This window comes from Limanda limanda, chromosome 19 (genome assembly GCF_963576545.1).
Source record: "Limanda limanda chromosome 19, fLimLim1.1, whole genome shotgun sequence".
NCBI classification, from domain to species: Eukaryota; Metazoa; Chordata; class Actinopteri; order Pleuronectiformes; family Pleuronectidae; genus Limanda; species Limanda limanda.
Window position 1 is genome coordinate 19,012,526 of NC_083654.1, and position 7,477 is coordinate 19,020,002.

The 7,477-nt window shown below is 39.4% G+C and overlaps 2 long non-coding RNA genes and 4 other non-coding genes across 6 annotated transcripts; all 6 read right to left on the reverse strand.

The window, feature by feature from the left end:
* LOC133026166 (uncharacterized) lies at positions 1 to 1,430 on the reverse strand. Its single transcript, XR_009683177.1, has 3 exons — positions 1,377 to 1,430; positions 521 to 611; positions 1 to 50 (listed from the first exon to the last, which is right to left on the reverse strand). It is a non-coding gene; the product is annotated as an uncharacterized LOC133026166 (long non-coding RNA).
* A 637-nt stretch (positions 1,431 to 2,067) lies between these two features.
* Positions 2,068 to 7,062, reverse strand: LOC133026164 (uncharacterized). The gene is made up of 9 exons (XR_009683175.1): positions 7,026 to 7,062; positions 6,776 to 6,814; positions 5,786 to 5,851; positions 5,518 to 5,575; positions 4,599 to 4,691; positions 3,807 to 3,891; positions 3,093 to 3,177; positions 2,524 to 2,610; positions 2,068 to 2,397 (listed from the first exon to the last, which is right to left on the reverse strand). It is a non-coding gene; the product is annotated as an uncharacterized LOC133026164 (long non-coding RNA).
* On the reverse strand, positions 2,759 to 2,894 carry LOC133026539 (small nucleolar RNA SNORA9). Its single transcript, XR_009683205.1, has one exon. It is a non-coding gene; the product is annotated as a small nucleolar RNA SNORA9 (small nucleolar RNA).
* LOC133026536 (small nucleolar RNA SNORA9) lies at positions 3,546 to 3,681 on the reverse strand. Its single transcript, XR_009683202.1, has one exon. It is a non-coding gene; the product is annotated as a small nucleolar RNA SNORA9 (small nucleolar RNA).
* Positions 4,252 to 4,387, reverse strand: LOC133026537 (small nucleolar RNA SNORA9). Its single transcript, XR_009683203.1, has one exon. It is a non-coding gene; the product is annotated as a small nucleolar RNA SNORA9 (small nucleolar RNA).
* On the reverse strand, positions 4,843 to 4,978 carry LOC133026540 (small nucleolar RNA SNORA9). The gene has a single exon (XR_009683206.1). It is a non-coding gene; the product is annotated as a small nucleolar RNA SNORA9 (small nucleolar RNA).
* Positions 7,063 to 7,477: the final 415 nt, after the last annotated feature.

A 7,477-nucleotide genomic window follows, 5' to 3' on the forward strand; every position in this document is an offset into this window, starting at 1 on the left:
TTACCTCTGGAAAATCTGCGTCACTTTAATGTTTCGGCTGTTTCTTCCAACTGAAGAAAGAGACATGATTCATCAAACATCAAGAAAACGCATCATGGCGGCGACTATACTTGAGATGTTCAGGTTTCTTTTTGATACAACGAGAGGAAGTGGAGAAATGGCGTCCATCTCTAACCCATCTCTCCATTTATCTCCTTTTTCTCTATCTCTCCATCTAACTGTCCTTTCTCTCAAACTCTATCCATCTATCTATCCATCCAATGAGATTGCTTTAACAATTGACAGTATTTACCATCCTTATGTCTGAATGCGAAACAGTCGTATTAATGTTGTTGCATTACAGGGGGCGATAACAGATCCCTCACTTTAAGGTTAATACACTTTAAATGAGACGTTACTTTAGTTTGCAGATTGAAACTTCACAGAAATAAACATAGAAGTTATAATCCACGACCACATTTCCCCATGTCTCCGTCCTGTCTGACAGTCTGATGTGTGGACGCTGTGCTCGGTGACTCACCCTCCTCCTCAGAGATGAAGACGAGAGAACGTCACCTTCGTCCCCTTCTCCTCTTCTTCACCTCGTGCATGACACGTGTGGAATCTCCGGGCTGCAAACAGAAAGAGAAAGTGACGCTTTGTGGAAATCGTGGCTCTCGGGGAAAATACTGTATATGATATAAATGAGCATATATATTATTATATATTACATATTATATGCTTCCCATACTTTGGATTCCCCTGCTGTCCTCCTGGAGTTTCAATTTCCCAAACTGTAATTGTTTTTTTTAATTATGTACTTACACATTTGTCGGTTGACAGACACACACAAGCAAACAACAGAGGGAGGGAGAGAGAGAGAGAGAGAGAGAGAGAGAGAGAGAGAGAGAGAGAGAGAGAGAGAGAGAGAGAGAGAGAGAGAGAGAGAGAGAGAGAGAAATGGGGGGGGGGGCTATACGCTTGCGTAGGTCAGTCACTTGTTAATCATCATTTCCGGTCAGCCCGCGAATCTGCTACTTTGTATCTGTTCAGTGTGTAGAGGCTTGGCGGGAAATGATATCTATATATACATATCCGGTATATATACCCCCCCCCCCCCCCCCCCACGAAAACAAAACTCATCGGATCTCCACGAGTTACACAACTCACACAAATCGATGTTCAAAAAAGCGACTAGTTTCCATGACAACAACTTTCTAAAAAAGCAGCAAATTTGAGAATTAACACGTCGATGTTTGTTTTGAACGGTCACACGGACACACGCTTCACAAACGTGACACACACACACACACACTGGAGGTACACAGTGTGTGTGTGTGTGTGTGTGTGTGTGTGTGTGTGTGTGTGTGTGTGTGTGTGTGATTCTATTCACTTACTTCACTTGTTCACTTCAGGACAGTGTCTCGCTGCAGGGCTGGTCAAAGTGAAAGTAACATGGTGACAACGTCACATCCGCTTTGTGGTCACTATTCAATCCTCAATATAATAACACGAAGTCAGTCAAGATGTAAATTAATATCAGTAATGATGATAAAATAATGTAAGTGGAAACACCTTCAATATTTATTAAAAAAAAAACGAATGACCCAGTGGAGTTCATACCTGGCCTTTGTACATGTGGTACAACAGCGCCCCCATGTGGATCTAAACCAGTATCAGACTATTTGAAAATATTGCTGTGAGAAGATTGTGCAGGTGTGTTGTGCACAGAAGGGTTCCGCATTCCAACATGAAACCATCCCAGTAGAGAACTGGTTCCACACGTTTATCATAGGCTGGATATTATCTGACTGTAAATCTACAACATTATAACTTCACAACACTTTGTCAGGATCGTTGATAACGTTAGATTACTGCACATCTACAACTAACCTCCACTACAAGGTTTGTGGAAAGTGTTGTTTATGACCTAGAAATCCTCCGGTAACATAATATGAAAGCTGTTCTATCACCACAAACTATTGCTTTGATGCAAAAACAAGTTACTGCAGCAAATGAGGTCAGATATTTATTCAACAGATTTTCATGACAGAGTAAAAACAAATAAACACTCAAGCAACAAAAGGCAACAGTTATAAAACCTTGTTTTTATTGTAGAACAGTTTGTGGATTGTCTGGACACTTGAATCATTTCAAATAAATCCTGCACAGATTTGATTTCAGTAATTGTAACATCTCAACACTCTTTGTGTCACATTAGCTCTTCACTCAGCGTTTCTCTGGAGCCTCTTGTGCATTTGCTCATTTAAAGCAAATGAAACTGCAGGTTTGATCTCAGCAGTGAAAGTACAGATTCACAGCATGTTATATAATATGTGACATCATGTAACTGTGTCCTAAAGAGAGTCGTCCACAGGATGACCAGCCGCAGCTCTGGAGACTTCTGTGTTTCACTTCCTGTGCAAAAAATAGAAGAGAAAATGTTCAGTTATTTATAATTTTTGCTAATACACTAGTTTTAGCTCTTGTGTGACATCAGATATTTAACTGAAACTCACTAACAATGTTTCCCTCAGCACTGACCTTGTGTTTCCTGCACCTCAGAGTCCAGAGAGCACTGATAACGCTGAGTCACCATCTTCTGTAGAGAATCCAGAAGGTCCTGAAAACCTGACAGGAGCAAGAGAAATTTACAGTTCAGAGGCTGCTGTACAAGTTCAGGATGACAGAGGAACATTTCTGACGGAAGCAGTTTGTTGTAATGAAGTCACCGAGAGGTGGGATGATACCGATACTTTCCCACAGTACAGAATGGACAGAGTGTCTGAGGTTTACCTATAACCCCGCCATGGAGAGACACAGCAGGGCCTCAAACGGCCTCATGTCTCTCTAGCAGACACAATAGGAAAGAACAGAGCCACTGCAGGCTGGGTCTCGCTGGAAAACGTCTGCACAGGAGCTACTGATTCACTTCAACACGCTGAGAGATGAGCAGCTAATAACCCTGAGACTATGAGATTGTAGATCTGTTCCTGTTTACAATTTCAGAACTGCTCTTAGCTGTTAATCATGTTTATTACTGCAGTAGTTCCTTTACTGTTAAAGCTTCGTTTCCCCATTTCTGATACTTGGCATATTCACAAAACACAAACCTGGATTTTTCAGTTCAGTCAAACTCCGACATGAGGACCAGACGTCAGTCAGGAGGTCGGGGGAGAATACGGCCTGGCTTCATTTCTGTTAAAACAACAGTTTACTTTGTTTAGTCCGAACATTCTAGTTAAATTAAAAAAGGTCAGTTTGTATTATGGGCAATTCAGGAAGTTTATCACACAGACTGAAGGTAATCCGTTTATAGATCTTAGAATCCTCCCAGATTAATTATCATTTGTGCAACTTTCTTTAAAAGAAAGCACAAGATATTTATTCATATATAAAAACACAGATTGAAATACATATCAATAACAGGAGAATGTCTTCCACACATTTTTGAACTTGTTTTCACAAAAATCCTTCAAAAAAAAGGCACAATTAACCCTTTACTGTTTGATGATGTTTTCAACAAAACACTTCGAGTCATAATAACTAATTGTACAGAGTGGACAGAGTGTCTGAGGTTTACCTATAACCCCGCCATGGAGAAGCACAGCAGGGCCTCAAACGGCCTCATGTCTCTCTAGCAGACACAATAGGAAAGAACAGAGCCACTGCAGGCTGGGTCTCGCTGGAAAAGGTCTGCACAGGAGCTACTGGTCTATTATTTCAACACGTGGAGAGATGAACATCTAATAACCCTGAGATTGTCGATTAAAGCAGTAGTTCCTTCACTGTTAAAGCTGTTTATCCCATTTTCGCAAAACACCAACCTGGATTTTTCAGTTCAGTCAAACTCCAACATGAGGACCAGACGTCAGTCAGGAGGTCGGGGTAGAACACGGCCTGGATTCATTTCTGTTAAAACAACAGTTTACTTAGTTTAGTCCAGACATTCAAGTTTGATTAAAACGGTCACAACTTGCTATATGTGCGATTCAGGAAGTTTATCACACAAGCTGAAGGTCTCTTCACAAACAGAATCCATTTATAGAGATTAGATCAGGTTAATTATCGTTCGCAACTTTCGTAGAAGAAAGCACAAGATATTTATTCATTTATAAACAGATTGAAATACAAAATTATATCAAAAAAATGTTTTCTATTAAATTTTGAACTTGTTTTAGCAAAACTCCTTTCATGGCCCAATTAACCCTTTACTGTTTTCAATAAAAAACACAAAGTGGACTCATAATAACTAATTGTACAGAGTGGACAGAGTGTCTGAGGTTTACCTATAACCCCGCCATGGAGAAACACAGCAGGGCCTCAAACGGCCTCATGTCTCTCTAGCAGACACAATAGGAAAGAACAGAGCCACTGCAGGCTGGGTCTCGCTGGAAAAGGTCTGCACAGGAGCTACTGGTCTATTACTTCAACACGTGGAGAGATAAGCAGCTAATAACCTGAGACTATGAGATTGTGATTTGTTCCTGTTTACAATTTCAGAACTGCTCTCAGCTGTTAAACATGTTTATTACGGGGTAGTTGACAGAAAGTAGTTCCTTTACTGTTAAAGCTGTTTATCCCATTTCTGATACTCGTCATGTTCACAAAACACTAACCTGGATTTTTCAGTTCAGTCAAACTCCGACATGAGAACCAGACGTCAGTCAGGAGGTCGAGGTAGAACACGGCCTGGATTCATTTCTGCACTTCTGTAAAACAGTTGACTTTGTTTAGTTCAAACATTTTAGTTAAACTTAAGTCAGTTTGTTATTTGCCATTCAGGAAGTTTATCACACAAGCTGAAGGTCTCTTCACAAGCAGAATCCGTTTCTAGATATTAGATCAGGTTAATTATAATAACAGTGTCTGAGATTTACCTATAACCCCGCCATGGAGAAACACAGCAGGGCCTCAAACGGCCTCATGTCTCTCTAGCAGACACAATAGGAAAGAACAGAGCCACTGCAGGCTGGGTCTCGCTGGAAAAGGTCTGCACGTTTAACACAAAACTACTTAACTACACAAAAACCTACAGGAAGTGAACAATCAATAACCTACAGAGAAATCCTCCGATTAGGATCAAACAATATAGACAACTCCCATACAAAAATGTGCAGTCACACATTTATAAGTCTGATACTACTACACAGAATATATTGTTTACAATGTTCATACTTATATATATTTTTTAAATTGTGTATCTTGTATTTAACTTTTAACTTTTTGCTGCAGTGTATTTCCCAGAAAACGACAAATACATTTTACAAATCAAATGTTTACGCTCTGCATAAGCAACTTATCAGAATTGTGTTATATTGCTATCGATGAGGATCAAATTGATGAAGTTGTTTTCCTAATTTGCACGTGTTGAGCTCTCTAGGCCACTGTACATTACAGAGATCCAGTCTGAGAAACTTATAAACCTTACATCCTTAAATCCAAGACAACCTTTGCACAAAGTTTGGAGAAATTCCCTCAAGGCGTCAGAGGAATCACATTCGGCAGGTGTGTGTGTGTGTGTGTGGAGAGACTTACTGTCAGGGAGGAACTTGTGGCGAGGGCCAATCCAGATGAGTAGGTGATGGTCATGTGACTAGAAACAGAGTAAAGTGATTTTTATCAGCCTGATTAACTCTGATGAGGCCACAGAGGCATAACACCCAGGAAGCAGCGGAGATTCAGTCAGTGATATGTCCACATTATAGAATTAAGATATGTGCTTGTAACCATCATTATCTCCACAAATAAGAGGAAAAGAGTGAATCTGTGCAATATAGTATATGGTGTGTCTGAATCATCCCACCTGCTGAGCGAGGGGATAGGCGCCAAATGCGAAGGGGTCGCTGCAAGGATGTGGTGACTGGGGCCGCTGGTTTGAAAAGAAAGGAGATTAATTTGGTGTAGGTTCTTGTTGATGTTACAAACTGATGAGCAATACAAGAATAAAAAGAATGTAAAAAAAACAAGTACCTCAAAGTAAAAATGTGTACCATAGCCAAAATGGCCACTAAATGCAAAATAGCAGGCTTCCTGTTTGCATTTATCAAATTGCACCTCCAGACTTTTGTTTGTCTGGTCATGATACACCTGTGTATAGATTTTTTTGAATATCGGTCAATGTGAACACGTTCCGGGGGTCTCCATTGAGCCATTTTGCGACGCCCATTAAAAATTCCTCCAGAATAAGTAAATTGTCACTACTTTCTGCAATTTTAGGTAAGAATTTGAGCATGTTAAAGCCCTCAAAAAGCCAATTCATTTGCCTGAATAATAATGATACAAATTCCTCCAGAATACGTAAATTTTCACCACTTTCTAATTTACTGCAAACTTTTTAAACTTTTTGAGCATGTTAAAGCCCTCAAAAAGCCAATTCATTTGCCTGAATAATAATAATAATAATACAAATTCCTCCAGAATACGAAAATTCTCACCACTTTCTAACTTTCTGCAAATTTTGGTAAGAATTTGAGCATGTTAAAGCCCTCAAAAAGCCAATTCATTTGCCTGAATAATAATACAAATTCCTCCAGAATCGGTAAATTTTCACCACTGTAACTCTCTGCAATTTTTGGTAATAATTTTAGCATGTTAAAGCTCTCAAAAAGCCAATTAATTTGTCTGAATAATAATAATAATACAAATTCCTCCAGAATACGTACATTTTCCCCAATTTCTAATTTACTGCAAACTTTTGAAACTTTTTGAGCATGTTGACGCCCTCAAAAAGCCAATTCACTACAATCAGAATAATCCTTACAATTTCAATAATAAGATGGAGGTGGAGTCTCACCTGTTCATCATTGAAACAGAAGCATCCCACTTGTTCAGTCTGTAAACAAGAGAAACAAACAGTTAGAACCGGATCCAGCATGTTTGTGACACCGAGGCCACGTTTCATCTTTAAAACATTTAAAAATCCTTTTCACACAACAACTATCCTCCATCACGATGAATCACTTTCCTCCTGAAACATCTTAGAGAATCGGAAACTTTATCTGCTTTGAATTCAAGTTAGATGGAAGAAGATTCACGAAACAAACCTCAACGATCAGCAGCTCCCGGGAAAGTGGAGGATAGACCCGGATGTGACGTATTTAAACACATAGGCCTGCAATACCGGAAGCTGCAATCTTAGGACCCTGTGGGTTTTGCGACACTGCCACCCAGTGTTAGTCAATTATAGCCTTTATGGTAAAGTTATTTTTTGTCCTTTACTTTGAATAAATAAACAAATGAATAAATTCATAAATAAATGAATACATAAATTAGAACATTTAACTGAAAACATGATATTTATTCGACACTTTTTGTTTTTAACAATATGTTTTGAACCGTTTCCATCATGGGCACAAAGACCATATTTAATTTTAAATACAAAAACCAAAACATCTACATCTTTATTAAACCAGGGGCCTGAGGAACATGGTCCTGAAGCTGCAGCATCTGGTACTGCAGGAACACAAAGTGTCCAGCAGGGGGCAGGAACAAATCA